At 36.2% G+C, this 22113-nt stretch overlaps 1 non-coding gene across 1 annotated transcript; it reads left to right on the forward strand.

Annotated features, from left to right (window-relative positions):
- Positions 1-5280: 5280 nt before the first annotated feature.
- Positions 5281-5354, forward strand: TRNAN-GUU (transfer RNA asparagine (anticodon GUU)). Its single transcript has one exon. It is a non-coding gene; the product is annotated as a tRNA-Asn (tRNA).
- Positions 5355-22113: the final 16759 nt, after the last annotated feature.

A 22113-nucleotide genomic window follows, 5' to 3' on the forward strand; every position in this document is an offset into this window, starting at 1 on the left:
GAACTATAAAATTAAACTCTATACATAAAAACAATGGCAACAAAATTATCAAACAAAGCCGAAAAAAATTAATAAAAACCTCATCAATGTGAGGAGAAAAAACTATAGGATTGTAGTTTACTCAGTTTTCCATTATATCAAATAATGGGTAATATCTTTGTATCTAAAATAGCCTTCTAAATCCTTCTTAGCCGGAGATAAGAATAACAGACGATCAGAGAGGGACCAACAACCAATGAACCCTTTCTGATGCCTAAGTTAACAAGGGTTGAAGAATGGTTGAAGATATTTAGAATATTGATACTAGTTATATATTTCACGTGCCTTATCTAGGTCACATACCTCTTCTATTTATAGTGGCTACTAAAAGTATTCTTTGTCATTTTGAGAATATACCTTGATGAGTCACAAGACACGTGTCCGTCTTCGGTCGGTTCTGCAGGGCTCGGTCTATGACATCGTCAGGTGATGTACCCTGCCATGTAACAACCGCTCTGCCAAGTGGATAGGCTTCATTGGTCCTACAACCTTCGGATCTCTGGTGTGTCAGACGACGTGCACTACTCCTTATCCCCTACCCTTTGCATAACCGTCTTTCTTGATCTAATGGTTGTTCTTTCTAGGTCGTGCGGTTGTATATATGGTAGAAATTCTCCCATATGACTGAATGGTTTCATTCGAATCATCAATGAATATTCTCTTCTTGGATCGACAGTCACTGTGTGTATATATGAATAGTATGGCAACATACTTGGTATGTCCAAAGAATGAGTGAATAATTGATTTAATGACATACATATACAACAGCATACGAATGGTATTATGACGTGCGTGATATGTCCATAGAATGGACATATGAATGATATAATGACGTAAGTATATGAATGGTATGATGACATATTCACTACGTCCAAAGAATGAATGTATGATTGAGTGACGTACATATACAAAGGTATACAAACAGCATGTCGATATATTTGGTACGTCCAAAGAATGAATAACCGACTTAATGACGTACATATATACGAACGGTATGCTGACATACTTGGTACATCCAAAGAATGAATGTATGAATGATTTAATGACGTACATATACTGTTGTATACGAATAGTATTATGATATACATGGTACGTCCAAAGAATGAATGAATGATTGAACATATATATTACGATATAGTTTATAAACGCATGGTTATTCTCATAATAAATGCCCAAATGTTATGAACAGTGGCTTATGTAGGGGGGGGGGGGCGGGGTCAAAGGGGGCATTTGCCCCCCTCCCCCCGGCCCTTCATCCCTAAAAAAAAAAAAAAAATTAGTCCAAAAAGAATAGTTAAAGTGCAAAAATTGATATGCAATTGGTGCAAAATAAAGGGGAAAAAAATGATTGTATGTTATAATAGTGTTTGAAATTGATCCAATTTATCAACGTTAGAGGTAAAATTGCTCTTGGTTACAAACATTATGGGTAAAATTGCACTATTTTAGACGTTAGGGATAAAATTGCTCATAACCCAAAACGTTAGGGGTATTTTTGCTCTTGACTATAAATATTAGTCTAAACAAATTTTAGATAGAGTTTTGCCTCCCCTCCCTTAAATCCTGGATCGGCCTATGAAATTGACATTAAGCCAGCAGCATGGTCTCTAAATCGTATCATAATCAAAAGATTCTTTAAAAACGGCTCATGTCAGCACATACATAGGCGATTTCTTGTTTTCTTGCTTATTTCTCATTTTTACTTAAATTCACTAAGTTTCACTCACATTCTAAAGGGTTTAGACTTTACGTTTTGAGATGGATTCAAACTTCATCAGAGCTGTACGCAAAATTAGAAAAATCCATGCTCACAACCATGAATGGGTATTTTGCTCTTTAAATTCGCATAGAAAATCTATCTAGTTTAAACATTTTTTTATTGTTGCTATTTATTTAGTTAATTTTAAAATTCTAACCGAACACTTTATTTTACTATCTGAACTGAAAACCCCAAAAAAGAACCAAACACACACTAAACCATACAAAACCACCATTACATTATGGATTAAGACATAAATTGAAAAATGGAGCATACCACAGGTATTTATTTGCTCGAAATCAAACCACGGGTATTTATTTGCCAAAACTTGAAACCACAGGGGTTATATTTGAAATTAACCCTATGTTTTATTAAATAAGTATTTGTGTAATTTTTTTTATCTAAACGAGAACTAAGGTTTTTTTTACGATCACCAGGAGATTACCGAGATTTTCGATTTGCTAAAAACAAGGACTTCAAAATTAAAATCAGCATTGGCGACTTCAAAATTAAAAAATTCAAAGATTTGATAATATTCTAAGCAATTTTAATTTTTTAACTTTTTAATTTTGATGTCATTTAGGTACTGTTTGTTGACGAGAGAGAAGAAAATGTTTAGAGAGAAAGCTAAAATGATGATTTTAGAAAATAAAAAATTTGCTTCCATAGTAAGTGTGGTACTAAACAACTTTAATTTTTGAAATTTTCTATTTTGAAGTCGTTAACAGTCATTTTATAAATCGTCGTTTTTAGCAAATCGAAAACATCAGTTTCCATTTAGACAAAAACAATCCACAGGTTTCTGTTCGACAAAATGGCATAGATATTTGGTGGTGGTTTGAGATGCTATTAACCCTTCCTTTTCTTTATTATAGTCCTCCCATAATCTTAATTATGGCAGTGTTTCACCTCCTCTATGGGTGGACCAATGACTTAATAGAAAGCTACTATACCACATGCACCATCGTTTTAGGATCTATCCGTGTTAGACTCTCATAGATGCATGTCTTATAATCTCCGTCTATTAGCCAACAATCCAAATCCCAGGCATGCTGTTTTGTAGCAACTGACACAAACTTCTCACGAAAGTCCTAGTGATAACATTTGCTTATCAGGATGGTAACAATTAAAACGCAAAATAAATTATACGACGATATACGAACAGTATGACGACACACGTACGTCCAAATAATGAATGTATGAATGATTTAATGACGTATGTATACAACAGTATCATGACGTACTTGGTACGTCCAGAGAACGAATGAATGATTGAACATATATAACAATATAGTTCATAAACGCATGGTTATGCTCATAATAAATGTTCAAATGTTATGAAATGGACATTAAGCCATCATCATAACGATTCAGAGACATGTCATAATACAAAGATTCTTTAAAATGGCTCATGTCAACACATACATAGACGATTTCTTGTTTCCTTGCTTATTTCTCATTTTTACTCAAAATTCACTAAGTTTCACTCACATTCCGACTTTATGTTTCGATACAAATTCCCACCTTTCAGATTTGCACGTAAGGTTAATATATGCACATCATGTGGATCAGAAAAAAAGATACCGAATAGGCATTTTACTCTTTAAATTCGCATAGAAAATCTGTTTAATTTAATCGTTTTTATTGTTGCGTAGAAATTAGTTGATTTTAGTTTAGTTATTTTAAAATTCTAACCGAACTCTTTATTTTACTATCTGAACTGAAAACCCCAAAAAAGAACCAAACACACACTAAACCATACAAAACCATCATTATATTATGGATTAAGACATAAATTGAAATAAATGGTGAAATGTACAAATCTAGTAGCAATCAATAGATAAATTAAGGAGAGAAAATGTGATCTCCACAAACACATTTCCAAACTTGGGGATAATAAAACTCATTAATACTCTCTTTAAGTTGATCCATTGTTGTGATTGAAACTTGAACCGCCATACATGGATTGCATTCGTTACACTTTGACTCACACTTAGCCGGAATTGATCCTCTCTCTCTTCTTCCTTTCGACATGTTCAAGTTCTTCACAATTATCTCTGTACCTGCCTGCAAAAATAGACATTAATCAAATGTTTTAAATACTCAAACTAATTTAAATAGTAATAATTGGAAATAAAGGATCATGAATTTATTTACTGGTGCAGGTGATGGAGATATTGGAGGTAAATGGCGAGAATTTACAGATGAAGAATTAATAATCATGGAGAATAAGAAATGGAGAATGAGTATTAACCAATGCTTTGATATTTTTTCCATTGTTTAACTGCTTTTAAATGAGTTTCTGCGTTTTAAGTATTTTATATATATGTGACTTGATTTGAATTGGTCCTATATATATGGCCATGGGAAAGAATATATGTGGAAGATGAAGGGTAAATTACACTTATAACCACGGAACTTTACTAATTTTCACGGTAAAACCAGTAAACTTCAAAAAATAACATAAAAATCATTCAACTATGCAATTTCTAACATTATAGTCACTAAATTTCAATCAATGTTTCGTTGATTACTAATATTTGATGAAATTTTAATTAATTTTTAAAATTTTCGTTTTGAGGTCGTGCTGTTTTATCAAGAGATAGAAATTGAATTTTTTTTGAGAGGCAAAGCTCTAGAAATGCTGAATTTGGAATATAAAAAAATCTTGGTTGTATGGTAAATTTCTTTCTAAATAACTTTAATTTTTATATATTTATTTTATTTTATTTTGAGGTTGTTAACAATCATTTTAAGGAGTTCTTATATTAAGCCTCTCATCTTCTATATCAATTGGAGGATCCCCAATTCACATTTAAATACATATATCGTTATTCCCATTTAATAATTAAAATAATAGAACCTCTTATAATAATTGTGGATCCATGTTACACGCAGTAAAAATATGTATGAGAGATCATCCATTTGATATGTAGACCAGATGCTTCTAATAATTTCTCCATTTTAAGACATCGGTTAAAGTTTAAAACCCATAATGTTAGAAAATGTAAATTTGAATAATTTTTATTTTACGTTTTGAAGTTTAGTGGTCATATAATGTAATGACTAAAGTTCAGTAGTCATAGATGTAATTTATCCAACGTATATATGTAAAATAGTATATCCTGAGGTCCCTTATTTTTTCTATTTTTGTGAATTGAGTTGTTTTTTTTTTTTTTTTTTTGTTATAAGATGAAAGGCATATTAAGTGAAAATTGAAAAATAAAAAAAGTAGAGGACCTGATAATGTTATTTTCGAAGATTAATTAGTTTCTGTAAGAAATGGTCTAAGATGGTTTTGTAAGTTGAGAGAAATGCATCATATTGCGCAATTACACTGAACCGCTGACGCATTAAATATTTGATCTCATTACGTTACGCCATATTAACTGCTACCTTTGTTTTTGTTTTTTTCTTTATCCAATAACTGCTACTTTTGTTAACTAAAATTTATAGAAAACGACAAATTACCATACCAATCAGCTGGAATAGCTCAGTTGGTTAGAGCGTGTGGCTGTTAACCACAAGGTCGGAGGTTCGACCCCTCCTTCTAGCGAACAGCATTGTTATTTTTATTTTCTAACATTACAAAAAAATTATAAATATAATTCGTCTTTAAAGAGATAATTATGAATTAAAATAAGTGGTACGTAACCAGAAATTTGTAATTTGTAAATGAATATTACTTTATTTTTATTTTCTAATATTATTCGTCTTTGCTAAAAAAATTTACACCTCTTAATGATATTACTTTATTTTAATTTGCAATTTGTAAATGAATATAATTCACGTGTTTAATCTAATTTAACAAAATTTACATATCATAATTGGTAAAAATAACTAGCAAATTATAATGAAATCTTGCACATGTTTTTCGTTATAACTAAAAATAAATAAAACATTATTAGGAATATTTATATCTTAATTTTTATTTTACTCTCCAAAATTCAATAAATATTATTGTTTGAAATCACGAGGAGAATTTATTTTTGTTTTAATTGTTAATGCATTTATGTATTCAATTATTCAAAATTTTAATGGATTTTTTGTTAACTTGGATTTTAATATTAGTGTAACATAAAGCTTATGTAATTTTAATGTAAATAAAATAAAATTTAGGAAAAGAATGTTAATATCGCTTTAGTTCGAGACCATTAATATAAATGAAATGACAATTAAACATATATTTTGATCGTTAATTGTCTAATAAAAACAACATTACCTAATCCTCTTCTCTTTAAGCATATAATCTTCATGCCTTATAAAATAAAAGCTAATTTATTTTATTATAAATATAATTCGTCTTTGAAGAGATAATTATGAGTTAAAATAAGTGGTACGTAACCAGAAATTTTACAATATTCCGGGTCCAGTGAACCCTACCACTAACAAACTGCCTTTTATTATTACTTTCGAGCATTTTTATTGGTCGGTCCGTTACACCAGATCTGATAGTTCATTCAGCTAACGTATCTTTTAAGCCGTTAGCAAATAGAGAACTAAACATCTCCATTTCATTCTTCTTTAGAGCTAAACCGATCTCAATTCCTCCATTTCCATCCCTACTCTCCGCCATAGAAATCGATACATTCTTATCAATGGATACAACTTGGGTTTTCTTTGGCTTCCCCCATCCAAAATCTGTTCCATAAATCTCGAACCGAGGTGATCCGGAAACCCCAACCAACATATCAACAACCTCCATAATGTTTTTGAATTTTGAAGTTCTTTCATTTAGTAGCTCAATGCTTGTGTTCGTCACTTTTGTCTCTAACTCATTTATCATCTTGATAAGCTCGTTTGCGACGGACGCTATCCCATTCTCCTCCAGAATAAGTTTGGTATCGATCAATGTAAAGCTTCCGAGGATACAATTCCCAAAGTAATTCGTCGGTAATGGAGAGTTTAAACGGGATCTACAATCTGCGACGAATGTTAATCCAACCTTTCCTTTTCTTTCTAACTGTTTTGCTTTCACCATGGATACAATAATATAAGCATAGCAAATAACAAATGTTGACAAACGCATACTCTTTGAATCTTCTTCTTTTTGGTCGTCGTTGAGGTGAGAAACAATTTTCCGTCGGAGATTGGTTATGTCTTGTCGGGAAAGCTCAAATTCGGCTCTTACTATCTTTTCCATATCTCTTCTTGCTAGTGGAAGTTTTAAGCTTTTCGGGTTTGGATCGAAAGATAACCATTTATTCAAGTAAAACATGTCCATTTCTTGTGGATCATTAACCACGGATCGATCAAGAAAAGGAATTAGCTCAAGTGGTAACAATATTGTCATGTCAGAGTTCTCTTTACATATATGTGCCCATGATTTCATAAATAAGGATTCACTTTTGCCGTCGAAAAATGCGTGGTGCATCGAGATACCTATGGAGAAGCCTTGACTCGGAAAAAACGTTATTTGAAAGGCGATAATTCCAGCTTTCCTGTCGGAAATGGGTAACTCGGGGATATAGGGATGTAAAGCTACTGCTTCTTGCATTTTATTTTGACTCAGACGGTTGATGTCCGAGTTCGACTCAGCAACTATGAGTGAAACGCTGTCATCAGGAGCGTAGAGGACGAACGGTTTTGTTGTATCTTTGGGCCATATGATATTTCCCGCTACGGGGAGAAAATGGGTAAGAGTAAGGGAAAGAGAATGCTTGAGTTTAGGAAGTAACACTAAGGTGAAGAAAGAGTGGGTTGACTCGTTTTGGGCGAGTTGATAGAAAATGACTCGCTCAATAGGGAGGTACTTAAAGCATGCGGTATCAAAATATGTAAGAGGGAGAGATAACTCAGCAGGAGAAATTGCTGAGTCGGTGAATGGACTGACTCGACATGTTTCTAGTGTTTTAATAGCTTGAATCGTTGCCATGACCGAGTTGTAATTTACCGATTAATAGTGTATAAGCAATGTTTGAAAATAAAGAGCCTATAAGGCATATATATTACTAGAAAATTACATAAATGTATAATAAATGCATATATTGTTATTTAATGAAGATAATTAATGCATATTTTTAATTAATGAGGAAAATCAAAACTTATTTGTGTTGAGATGTTTTTTTTAGGTACTAGCGGTTTTTTTTTCTTGTTTAATGTTGTCTATTTGTATAATTTAAATTTTGGAAAAAAAAAACAGTACAAAGATGTTAATCTTTTCGATTTTTATTGATAAAATTTATTTTAATCGAAAAAAGTTTAGGTAAGGGTAGGGCTACCCACTCTCAAGGTCAGGGCAAAACACAGACCTCGATGATGGTTTACAGTGGAATTTACATATCACCTATCAATGAGGGCTAAATTTTATTGATAAAATTTATTGATATATTAAGTTGTAGATCAATTATAATTATATACATTGAATCTCATGCAATTAAGAAATTTAGTTTTAAATATAAAATTCGGTTAAAAAATATTAATTTAATCTAAATTTAAAATTTGTAACAAATAAAAAATTTCTATATTTTTTATGTGATTATAAAGAAACTGTAAAAATATTTTTTTGAATTATAAATATAAAATTTTAGATACAGATAAAATAAGTAATTCTTTTGAAACTAAATAAATAATATTTAGATATTTATAATTAATTTGTTTGGTAAACAAATGTTTAATAAGTTTAATTATAATTAATGGAAAGTTAAAAAACAAAAAAGAACAAAAATTGAAAGTTCAGTGTGTTAAGTTTAACGATGAGTAGCTCAATAAACGGAGACTTTAAGTTATAAAAGATAAATTATATCCCACTAAAATTTTTCTTTCCTTATGCCCTGAATTTCAAGTAAATATTACCTCCTTTAAACTTTTTTACTAATATAATAACTTTTTTTAGTAAACGGGATCGCCACATGTCGTGTGGCCTTCAACTCTTTCGGTTCACTCGACGTGTGAGGCAGACCACACGCTGAGTGAGCAAACTGCATGAGCTTCCTCCAATTCTGCTTGAACTCCACACGACGTGTGGTGTATGACACCCCATGTAGGCTTATGTCCTCAACAGTCCAGCCTTTGTCTCGCATAGCATCAGCAGCACTTGAGCTCCACACGGCATGTAGGTGTGTGACACGCTGTGCGGGGGTAGTTTTTCCCCACATTCGTCTTCACTTTGTATCTCACACGACTTCCTCTGCCTTGATTCGAAAATCCTCGAAAGAAATGTCCACATGAATATCATCATATTTTCTGAGATTTCTCTCTCACATAACAAAACAATAATTAAATGACTTTAAAAGGGTTAAATGCATCGTTAGTCACCGAACTTACATGATTTGTCTCAAAATGGTCACTCAACTAGGGGTGAGTTTCGGTTCGGTTACTAACCGAACCAAACTTTCAGTTAACCGATCCGAAACATCTCTTATTTTCATAACCGAATAAGATTGGTAACTGAAAATTTTCAGTTCGGTTACCGACGAACAACCAAAAACTTAAAATCTTTCATTTCTTATGTATTTTGTTTCATTGTTTTTCAAATAATGCACATGTACAAAATTTATAATTGAAGAAATTAAAGGCCACTAAACTAAAATTTATATATGTAAAGATAAAATTAGTATTTTTTAAGGGGTTGGGGTTTATATTTTATAAGCTATTTATGCATGTATAAATACTATTATATTTTATATATTTATATATTAAGTTCGGTTATCGGTGATATTTTTTTCAATAACCGAACTGATAACCAATAAACAAATTAAACCAAAGTTAAAATCGAGCCAAATCAAAACATTAAAATAACCGGACTTCGACAAGTTGGTTGAGGTAGAGTGCGATGCAAGTGGAGTAGGCGTTGGGGGAGTGTTAATGCAAGAGAGGTGGCCCATTGCTTATTTTAGTGAGAAGTTATGTGAATCGAGACAAAAGTGGGCCATTTATGACAAAGAGTATGCGGTGGTTCGGGCCTTGAAGATATGGGAACACTATCTTATAAGTAAGGAGTTCATGCTATACACTGGCCAAGCCCTCAAGTACTTGGGAAGTAAAAAACAGCTCCGAATCTCCATGCATGCCCAATGGTTCGCCTTTGTGGACAAGTTCCCGTATAAGCTTCTCCACAAAGCGGGTCAACAAAACAAAATTACAGATGCTCTAAGTAGGAGAGTTGCACTCTTCAAAACGGTGGCACTTGAGTTAGAAGACTTTGAGCACATCAAGGCAGATTACTAGGATGTTCTAGATTTTGGTAGTATTTGGGAAAAGTGCAGGGATCGAATTAGGGAGGGCGAATATCAAATGTTTGATGGATATCTCATGTGGGGTAGTCAGTTGTCCGTTCCGGGTATGTCGATCTGAGAAAGAGTGATTCATGAGTTGCATGGAGGATTTGGGAGGACATTTTGGGAAGGACAAGACCTTCGAAGCCATAAGTTCCCGTTATTATTGGCCGAAACTGAGCAGAGATGTGAGTATATTATGGAGTGTGAGAATTGTCAAACTTCTAAGGGGCATGCATCCAATACGGGTTTACGTATGCCTTTGTCGATGTCGGAATCTATTTTGGAGGACCTCTCTATAGACTTCGTATCGGGGCTACCTAGGACCCAATGTGGGATGTACTCTATCTTTGTGGTGGTAGACCGATTTTAAAAAATGTCTCACTTTATCCCGTGTTGCAAAACAAACGATTCTACGGCCATTGCTTAGCTATTCTTCTGGGAAGTAGTGAGATTACATGGAGTTACAAAGAGTATAATGCTAGACAGAAACGAAGTTTATTAGTCATTTTTGGCGTTTGTAGGCTATCCTTTGTACTACCTTGAAGTTAAGCACTACCGCTCACCCACAAACGGATGGGCAAACAGAGGTGCCAATCGGATTTTGGGCAATCTATTGAGGCGTAAATATCGGGACAAGCCCAATGTCACGTCCGTGTCTAAATTTCTAAAATTTATATTTAAATAGTTTGGAATTTGATTGTGAAAGGAAATTTGAGCACGATATGATTTTATAATTTTATATCCATCGAGAGTTATCCGGATCGGTGGTTTTATATTTGAAGACCATGTTCAGTGAGGGGCATGTCTTATGTACACAGTCTGAAGACCTATTGAGTATGGCAAAGAAGTGTCGGGTAAGACCATATAGGATAGACAATATTAAGAGACGTCTCGATTATATATGTGGTTATGGATTGATACTTAAGGGGAGAAACTCGAGGATGGATACAATATTTTAATTTCATTTCGATTATGTTTTCGGTTATGATTGATTTTGATATAAGGTTTTACGTCGGTTTGATTCGTTTTGATAAGATGCTTTATATATATATAAAGTTATATGAACTTATAAGTTTTGAGTATATTTTATAAGGTTTTGATTAAATCCTTTATAAATGTATATATGTAGCTATATTAAGTAAAATTGGTTTTTATAGCTGATAGTTTCTTACTGAGATTTTTGTCTCACGTTTTTAAATGTTTTAATGTTTTTAGGTGAGAAAGTACAGGATATAGAGAAGGTTACCGATCGTTTAGGCGGGGTTTGAAAGTTGGCTGCTTATTGTGAGAATTATGGTTAGAACTTTGGTAGTTCAATTGTAATATAATGGCGTTGGATAATTTGGAGACTCTTAAGTATTGATTATGATTTTTCTATTTCACGCCCGATACCGATTGAGGTCGTCTAGGGTCGGGTGTGACACCCAATATGTGGGACTATGTGATAGCACAAGCCGAGTTTGCCTACAATTCAGCCGTGAGCTCCACCATCGGGAAGTCACCTTTTGAAGTGGTATACACAAAGACTCCAAACCATCCACTTGGCTTGAGGATATTCCGAAATGGGAAAAGAAGAGTGTGGACGTCCAACACTTAGCCACTGATTACCATCAAATGCATCAAGAGGTGAAGCAAAGTATTGAGGAGAAGAATAGCAAGAACAAGGCTAGGGTAGATGAACACTGAAGGGATCTTCAATTCAAAGTGAGGGACAAAGTGATAGTCTACTTAAGTAAGGAGAGGATCATGAATGCTCCAAGTAGCAAACTTAAACCGAGGATATATGGACCATACAAAGTGATCAAGAAGGTAAACGCCAATGCTTATCATATAACTCTTCCAAATTGGCTCGGAAAAATATCTCCATCTTTCAATGTGTGGGATTTGAGCCCATGGAGATCGGATGGATATCTTAAGACTACAAAGAACGAGTTAGGATCCAACTCTTTTAAAAAGGGAGTGAATGATGAGGACATCTGCAACACGGGTCCGAAAGAAGTTGCCAATTGCACCGAAGCCAGCGACACACCCTAAGCAAGCACAAGAACTACTGAAATTTAGCCAGACACGCCGTGTCGAGCTCCCAAAATCTCTGCCCGAAGATTGGACATTTAACACAGTGTGTCACTCTTGACACGCCATGTCATACAGGCGTCACGCCATGTCACCTGGCTTGGAGGCCAATCCGACAATTCTTGTTTAGTTGCCATTTTCTTGTTCCATTTCCGTAATTAATGTTTTGACACTGTTTTTACTGGTTTGCCATGATTGTTTAATTACCAACATGCCACTTATTCTTTCTCTTTATCTTATTACCTTAAGGGGACGTTTGGTTCGGGTTTTTTAGGAATGGGAATGAGAATGGGAATGTGAGGGTTTCATTCCCTTTGTTTTTGTTTGTTTAAAAAAAATTCATTCTCTTTACCCATTTTAGATTATGGGTTTACCCCACTTTAGGTTAAGCCCATTACCCTAGGCCCTACAGGGAATTGGATTCCCTTTACCTCATTCTTTCTTCTAAACATATCCAAACACATAGGGGAATTAGTGTTTATTCATTTCCTTTCCTTTAGTTTCTCTTTCTTGATTCCTTTTCTTTTACCCCTTGTGAACCAAACGCTCCCTAACCTTATTTAAATGAATGTAACCCTAGTGGGAATGGTTAGATTTTAACTTCTTTTAGGGAGAGGTAAACATTTCTTTTTGTAAGAAAGATGAACTTTTGATTAATATGAATATTTCTTAGCCTCCATTGTTGAGAGCTTATCAAACTTTGGGATTTATTCTTTCAAGCATAGGCTTGAGAGAAAGATCTTTGTGGATTTAAGATTAAAATCATCTGCTCGATTTCGATCTGTATCACTCAGACACTTTTGGTAGTTGAATTGACACATTGATAGGATAAAAAAGAACTGATATTGCAATTTTAGTTTATTTTAATGGTCCCTTAAAATATGTATCAGTGTAAATTATAGAGGCAAATGTGGTTAAAAAAAATTAGGTTGAAGAACCTATAAATTTCAAATAGAAAATTACCTACTGCTGATACTAATAATAAAAGATCGGTTAAGGTGTAAAAATACCTCTAACATTTTGGGTCAGGAGCAATTTTATCTCTAACGTCTAAAATGATGCAATTTTACCCCTATCATTGGAAGCCAAGAGCAATTTTACCCCAACATTGATAAATTTGATCAATTTCAGACACTATTATAAAACACAGCTATTTTTGTTCTTTATTCTCCACCAATTGCAAACAATTCGTTCTAAAAAAAGGATTTCATGTTTTTTTATAATTTAATAATAGAATTAGAGATTAATATTTATAAATTAGGTGAATTTTTTGATTTTTTTGTCTAATTCGTACGAAAAGACAATATATATTTTTTTGTTTATTTTTTTTCACATCCCAACATATATGTTTGTGATTTGTTACTGATAAAATGATGCACACGTGAAGTGTAGATGACAAGATTCATGACCGAGAAGACAGTTTAATGAATTATTTCTCAAATTGACCCAATTTATCAACGTTAGAGGTAAAATTGCTCTTGGTTTCCAACGTTAAGGGTAAAATTGCACCATTTTAGACGTTAGGAGTAAAATTGCTCTTGACCCAAAACGTTATGGGTATTTTTATACTTTAATCCATAAAAAAAGATTGACATAAAATAATAATAATAAAAATGAATGAATGAATTAACACAAAATCTCATGTTTTTAGGACATACCATTTATATTTGGATTCGATTTTAAATTAATAAGGAATGAATTTTTGTATTTTCCTTTTACATTTATTATTAATAAAACAGAATATCCTCCAACCTAATGCAATTCCATTTCTGATTGGAATTTCCTAATAGAAAAGATTTTTTTTCTAAAACTGAAAATGAAATTAATTAGAAGAATTTGAAATCTAATTCATAATTATTTCTCTCTTAGGATCTATAAATAGGAGAAGCCATGTTTGGGCAAAAATAGAGTCTGGATTAGCACAATGGCAAACATTTCTCTTCATCTTTTATTTCTCTTCTTCTCACTCACTCTATTCATTCAAGGTAGAATGCTCTTTTTTGTTTTTGTTAAAATTTTTATTTTTAGGGAACAAGAATTGAAAAAGTACCTCGTATTTTTTTATCAGTCTCGGGTTGTCTTCTATTCTTTTTCTTTTATAAGCAAAAATTATCCAAGAGAAACAGAAAAGCGTCCATTGTCTAATATGGATAGGACTATTTGGTTTCCTGTTTTGACAATTTAAACATTTTGAAAAAAAAATATGACTAAATTGCATATATTGCTTTTTAGGTTAGCAATTGTAACACTTTTATATGTCTATTTTTTTTTTAATTAAGAGCATGCAAATGATTTTATATTTTTACAATTATTTTGAAAGTTCTCATCTCGTATGTTATTTCTTCTTCTTTTTTTCCTAACCGAATTACGTAACAAAATATTGATTATACAAAAATCCCTTTTGTCATGTCACTAGTTTGGATAATAATACTAAAAATGCCCTTTGTTACCGATAAAAATCTTCTTTGCTTACAATATTAAAAACCACATATGTATATAATACTTTGTCATAATTTCTTTTACACTTTTTAAAGTATCAAAACGCGAAATTATAGGATTCTTTTTTTTAACATTTCCCTAATTTTTGTTACAATTTTTATTTCTGATTCATATATGTATATTAATCTTGATTATTATTTTTTTGTTAATGCAGGTAATTGTCAATGTGGTATACTAGACAATTTTATAATTACACAAACAGCGAACGGGGGATTAATTGAAACCAAGACACAATGGGTTGTGAACGTGACGAATAATTGCCTTTGCACAAAGACAGGAATAAGATTTGATTGCAACGGATTTCAAACTTCGTTACCAGTTGATCCTCAAGTTTTGAGTGTAAATAATGGTGTTTGTTCATACACTAATTCTAATGGAGGAGTTCTTTCTGGATTTAGTTCTTTCAGTTTTTTATATGCTTGGGATCCTCAATTTCAATTTAAAGTTATTAGGGCCAATGTTCAATGTTCTTAATTGAATCTTCCTATTAAATATCAATAAAAAGCATAATAAAAGCATAATTTAGATGCTTCTATTTCTACTATATTTTCATGAGTTATTAATCGTTTTTTTATAACTCTAACTCTTAAGAGTTAGAGTTATAAAATTAAAGTAAGATTAAGTAAGAGACAAAATAAGAGAATAATGACAATATATTTTAACATACTTTTTTTTTTGAAACAAAGATGATATTCATTCCTTAAACCGAATCAGCAATAATAGTCTCTTGCAACCAAATTGAGACAGAAAAAGACACAAACTCGCTAGCATTGGACAGGGCATGTCGTGCAACGACATGAGCTCCCCTGTTCGCTAGGCGTGGATAGAAAGACACTTTATAATCGTGTCGACAACTTAACAAAGACTTACAATCCTGGATAATTGACCCATAAACTGACAAGTCTGGATCAGACGAATTGACACTATTAACCACAATCAACGAGTCACTCTCAAACAAAACATTAATACAATTAAGATAAATACACCAGTGCATTGCATCCCGTAGGGCTAATGCTTCAACTTCCCTGATATCTTCAATAATTGGGATTAGGCGACTACGACAAACCATAAAAGATCCATCGGATGATCTAAGTAAGGCTCCCACCCCACTCCGAGCCTCAGCTTTAAAAGTAGCTGCATCACAATTGCATTTGACAAAGCCAAGAGGGGGGCGAGACTAACTAGTATCTCGTACCTGTGCCACAATCAGCCGCGGTGTGTGCTCGTGGCGATGGGCAACCGTGCCGGCGGTTCCGGTGGCGTTGTTGGTAATGGTAGGAGGCGGCCGGTACTGCGCAGGAGGGCGGACAGGGGCCGAGGCAACCGCTTGAGGTCCTAGGGTCGGGCGATGCTGTGCGATGAGGGCATCTGCGTGAGCCACTAAATCCATAGGCGGATGACTGACAGCAATCGGAAGATTCTTCAACTGGGACTGGCGCCAAGCAGCAAGGTAGTTATTCGCGAGAGAGATCGCCGTTTTTGGTAATTGGACTTTGCTCTCCCACACTATCTGATTCCTTTGGTTCCAAATAACCCACAACGTCATGGCCATCTTGGTTATGGTGTCTACATCATTGGACAAGAGTACCTGCAAAATAGAACCCGTTAGATAATCAGGTTGGAATACATCCGTATTGATCCCAGATAGGTTCCAACATTCCTGGGCGTATACACAATCCACAAAGAGGTGGTGATCATGCTCAGTATCAGAATGACAAAAAGGGCATTGCGTTGGGATTAGCAACCCTCTCCCTGCCAATCTATGTCTAGTAGCCATACAGCCCGAGGCCAACTTCCAAACAAACATTCTAACTTTTGGGGGGACATGCATCTTCCAAATTCTACTCCACCCGTCATCCTGATTCACACCACCATAATCATCACAAAGAGCTTTATAGCCTGATTTACTGGTATACATGCCATTTTTGTTAAAATTCCACATTGGTCCATCCTCAACTTCTCTGGTTGGCAACACCATCCTACACACAATTCTGGCATCTGCCTCATTCAACAAATCCTCCACCTTCCCTCTGTCCCACAACTTCCTACCAGGAATAAACAAATCAGCCACTTTTGTATCATCCTGCTGCATAACATCATCACCCTGTACCCTAAATGGGGCCGTAGTATTTACCCATGGGTCTTTCCAAACATATATTGACTTACCATTCCCAATTCTCCAACGAACTCCCAATCGCAGTACCTCAATGGCTCTCCAAACACTCCCTCAAACAAAACTAGGATTATTGCCCAATTTGGAGGAAAAGAAGGGGTCCCTAGAGAAATATTTAGCTTTGAACATTCTACCCACTAAAGAATTTGGATTAACCATTAACTTCCAGGCCTGTTTGCCTAATAAGGCCAGATTGAATTTTTGGAGGTTCCTAAAGCCCAAACCACCCTATCTCTTATCCCTACAGAGCCTGTCCCAACTCTGCCAATGAATCGATCTCCTACCCCCTAGTTTCATACCCCACCAAAATGAATTCATTATCTTCTCCAAATCCAGGAAAAGAGATTTAGGCAGTTTAAAGACACTCATACAAAAAGTTGGCAGAGCCTGTGCAACTGCCGTAATTAGCATTTCCTTACCTGCCGTAGAGAGAAATCTAAAAGTCCATGCACTCAACCTCTTCCTTAGTCTATCTTTGAGGAAACTGAAGATCGCCACTTTGGACTTCCTAATTAGTGAGGGGAGCCCCAAGTAGCGACCAGTATCCAGAGGGTGAAAGACCTGAAGAGAATTACATACCTCGTTTCGCAGATCCATGCCTACATTTGGACTAAAGAAAATCCCAGATTTTTGCAGGTTGATAGCCTGGCCAGATGCTGCCTCATACTCAGATAGGATCATCCAAACTTTGTTACACTCATCCATAGAGGCCCTGAAAAATAGGAAGCTGTCATCTGCAAAGAACAAATGTGTGATAGTTGGCGCGCCCCTAGCGATCAAGCATCCATGGAGGGATCCCTCATCCGCCGCCCTTGTAATCAGTTTAGATAAGACTTCAGCACACATTATAAATAAATACGGCGACAGAGGGTCACCTTGTCTCAGACCCCTACCAGTTGTAATCGGACCCACAAATGTACCATTAAGCGACACAGAGTATTCCATAGTAGAAATGCACAGCATGATCCAGTCAATCCACAGTCCAGGAAAGCCTAATTTTTGCATGACAAGTCTCAGGAAGGTCCAATCAACCCTATCATAGGCCTTGCTAATATCCAATTTTAAAGCCACCTCACCAATTCTACCCATGTTCTTTCTCTTCATAAAGTGTAATGACTCAAAAGCCACCATAATGCTGTCAGAGATAGACTTGCCAGGGACAAAAGCAGATTGAGTCTCAGATACCAAGGAAGGTAACACAACTTTGAGCCTATTAGCTAGGACCTTAGCAATCAATTTGTACAGCACATTGCAAAGGGAGATAGGGCGAAAATCTTTCATACCCTCAGGCCTGTCAATTTTGGGGATAAGGACAATTATCGTGTCATTTAAATACAGAGGAAATACTTTGCGGTCCAGATAACCCTTACATACATTAACAATCTCAGGTCCAATGAGGTCCCAAAAGTGTTGAAAGAAACCCAGATTTAATCCATCAGGACCAGGGGATATATCAGGGTGCATTTGAAACATGGCAGTCTTGAATTCATCAAAAGTAAATGGGGAGCATAGGTCTGCCCGCATTTCAGGTGAAACAAGAGGGGCAAGGGAATTCACATCATCATAACACGGGCTATTAGGGCCAACAAACAGGTCAGAGAAATAAGCCTTGGCAATAACCCCCATGTCATAAGCTCCTTCTACTACTAGGCCATTCACATCCTTCAGATGGCGAATAGTATTCCTCTGCTTTCTAGCTTTGACACAGGCATGGAAAAACTTAGTATTTTGGTCCCCCTCCTGTAGCCAGAAATCCTTTGCCCTTTGTTGCCAATGTATAGCTTCAGTGTCAAGTAGGGTGGTCAACTCCCTTTTGGCCTGAAGGAATCTTCCCACGTCAGCCGGAACGCTGCTGTCCACAAGGGTATCCAACTTCCTCTTACAGCCCTCAATTTGCTTCCTGAACCTCATCCGATACTTCTTCCCCCATTGTTCCATGCTGCTGGCACAGGCTGCCAGCTTTGTAGCTACTACTTAGCCAACAATTCCTCACCAGAACCTTGAACTCAGGGTCTGAAAGCCACTCTTGTTCAAAGCGGAAATGATTGCGCCTCACATTACTGACCGGATTATCGAACTCTAAGAAAATCGGAGCATGATCAGAATAAGCAGATACCAGAGTGCGAAGCCAATGAGTTGGGAATCTGTCCACCCAAGCACTGGTGACCATAGCCCTATCCAGCCTCTCCCTGACCCACAATCTAGTCCCCCTACTCCTCTCCCACGTGAATTGGCTACCCTGTGTAGGGAGATCAATCAGCATATTCTCTTCCACTGCTTCCTGAAACCTGCGCATCAACCCTTGAGGGTAGCATGGGCCCCCAAGCTTCTCTGAATCCGAAAGAATACAATTAAAGTCTCCAATCACCAGTAAAGGTAGAATCGAACAAGAGCACAATTGAGTCAAGAAACTCCAAGACCACACATGGTTGGCACGGTTAGAATGACCATAGAAACCTACCACCCTCCAATCTCCCTTCTCAGTGTCATGCATCTGAACTTCAATATGATGGTTAGAGAAGGAAACCACCGAAGCCATGTCATACTTCCTCCAAAGTAAAGCTATTCCCCCACTCCTTCCTCTACAATCAACTGCAAAAGACCCTTCAAAACCAAACTTGCTCTTCAAAGCATCAATACAGGAACTTGAAACCAAAGTTTCAATCAGAAATACCATATCCGGCTTGCTTGTCTTAACAAGCTCACCAAGGGACCGAACTGCTCGGGCGTTCCCCAACCCCCGGCAGTTCCAGCTTAAGCAATTCATAATCCTCGGCGGGCCTGCTCTGCAGACTTCGCCGTTTTTGTGTCATTAGAAGAAGAAAGATCTACTTGGCTCGTAGAAACTGTCCCCTTCGGAATGTTAAGGATCTGTCCATCCCCGTTCCCATGTAGCTTATTCACAATAGCCTGAACGGACACCGAATCCGGGCCTGCCCGCCTACGCTTACGATCGTCTGCCAATTCAAGGCCTTCATCATCGCTATCCACAGCCATATTCACTATCTCCCCCTCCTACACAGGCTGTATAATTGGATTCCCTTTCCATACATCTAATTTTCCTTTCAGCTTTGCCCCTCCCTTTCCCACCAGAGTGTTCTCCTTCCCCGATTCCTTACCTCCACTAGACTACCCTACTTTTAAAGATACAACAGTGTTCCCTAATGAAGGACCACTCCCAGAATTAGTGCTCATAGCTTGACTCCCCGGCTCTCTCAGCCACTTCACATTCAACACATCCCCGCCTCTGCGTACAGGGGCCTTCAACTAGTCCCCCCACTCCCTAGTGATCTCCTCAGGTTTCAAGGTGAAGATCTTATCACAAAATCTATCAGTATGGCCCAGCAGCCCGCATATATAGCAAAATGATCCCAATCTCTCATATTTGAACGAAATATAAGCCCACCCCTCCTTCCCCTTACGGATTTTCTTCATCTGCTTTAACGGCTTCCTCACATCAATAGAGACTCTTAGCCTCATAAATTGCCTACGCAACCCGGTGTTATTATTGATATCATAAGCCTGGAATCTACCAATAAAGTCCCCAATCTGTCTACCCACTCCCTCCGACATAGACCCAATAGGCAAGTCATAAATCTGAACCCAAAAGTCGGCAATATGTAGATCCACCAAGTCCGGTGACGGTTCATCTTTCCAGAGAGAAACCACAAGCAAATGATTATCAAAGGACCAAGGGCCTCCTTCCACTACACATGCCAGGTCAATGGCATGGTAAAACTCAAAGACATATTTATTGTTGGATAGTTCGGATATAGCCACTCCCCTGCCTGGTCTCCATATCATGGCCATTCTAGCCTTCATGGCTACAGTATTATTAGAACGTTCAGTGAGGAAACGGCCAATCAAGGTTAGCCCTCCATTTTTAGCAATCAGATTGGATGATGGCCCACTAAGATCTAGGGCTTCCTCCTCACCATCTGACAACGATAGGTTGCCTATTGCCTTCTCCACACCAGCCATAATTAATAGCAAAACTCAAAAAACAGAAATGGTGGACACCAAACTGACAGCCAGAATAATAGGGCACTCAAAATAGCCAGAACAACCCCAAAACAAACAGTTCCCCCAAGCCCAATCTCCAGGCTCATAAGCTGCTAACAGCCAAAAACACAGACCAAAAAACAACACAGAAAGAACAACAAAGCACTACAACGCAGTTCAAACCAGACACAACCACAGAGCAACACAAATTCAGCCAAACACCAGAACACAAACCAACAGAAATCCAGCCAAGAACCAATCAAGAACCAAAGAGAAGAGAAAGAACTAACCCTGCTACCTAAATGGTAGAGGCGAGCCGGATATGATCGCTTCAATCTGAAACCGGCGGCGGCCCCTTGACCAGTGATCGGCGACTAGAGCACAACAATAACCAGCGGGCGGCGATAGAGGGGCTACAGGAGTAGGGGACCAAGAACTCACTAAACCGAAAGAACTCCGCAACACGCACGAGAGAAACCGTACGACAGCAAAACCCACACAGGCACCGCGATTAGTGCCGGAAGGACAGACAACCTCCCACTACCGGTGGCGGTAGAGAGAGAACGGGACCGGCATCAGAGTTAGGAGATCTCTGTGGCGGAAGTTATGGTGATCGGGAGGGTAGGGGTATCGCGATGCCCAAATCGCAAATCGCCCAAATCGCCCATTTTCATTTTCTTTCTTTATATATTTTAACATACTAAATAAATAATGGTCCAATATTCAAACGTGAAATGTCTTTTATCTACATAGGAATAATAGTTGATTACAGTTTTTTTAATTGCGTTTTTTTGGACTAATTAAGATTGATTTGAGTGGTTAAAGGTTTACGGGATATTTATTAGAGAGGATAAAGACGTGGAGATAGGAATAAAAACACTGGGATTAGTTATCTTATGTTTGTTTTAGAGATAGGTTAGGGACAGAAGGCGGAACTATAATTATAATTAATGGAAAGCTAAAAAAAAAAAACAAAAATTGAAAGTTCAATGTGTCTACCTAAACAAAAATTGAAAGTTCAATGTGTCTACCTAAAGGATGAGTAGCTCACTAAATGGAGGCTTTAAGTTATAAAGGATAAATTATATCCCTCTAAAAAATTTCTTTCCTTATGCCCTGAATTTCAAAATAAATATTATGTCCTTTAAACTTTTTTACTAATATAATAACTCTTTTTTTTTTACTTCATCACGTGGATTTTAAAATGGAAACTGTAAGAAATAAAGTTGTTTAAAGTCGCATTTTCTACAAAACTTAAATTTTTTTATTTTCTATATCTGATAGGGATTAATGTTGAACGCGTTGATTTTAATTTTAAATCAACAAAGAGGGTTATTCTCTAGCTAAAC

Source organism: Euphorbia lathyris, chromosome 4, assembly GCF_963576675.1.
Source record: "Euphorbia lathyris chromosome 4, ddEupLath1.1, whole genome shotgun sequence".
NCBI classification, from domain to species: domain Eukaryota; kingdom Viridiplantae; phylum Streptophyta; class Magnoliopsida; order Malpighiales; family Euphorbiaceae; genus Euphorbia; species Euphorbia lathyris.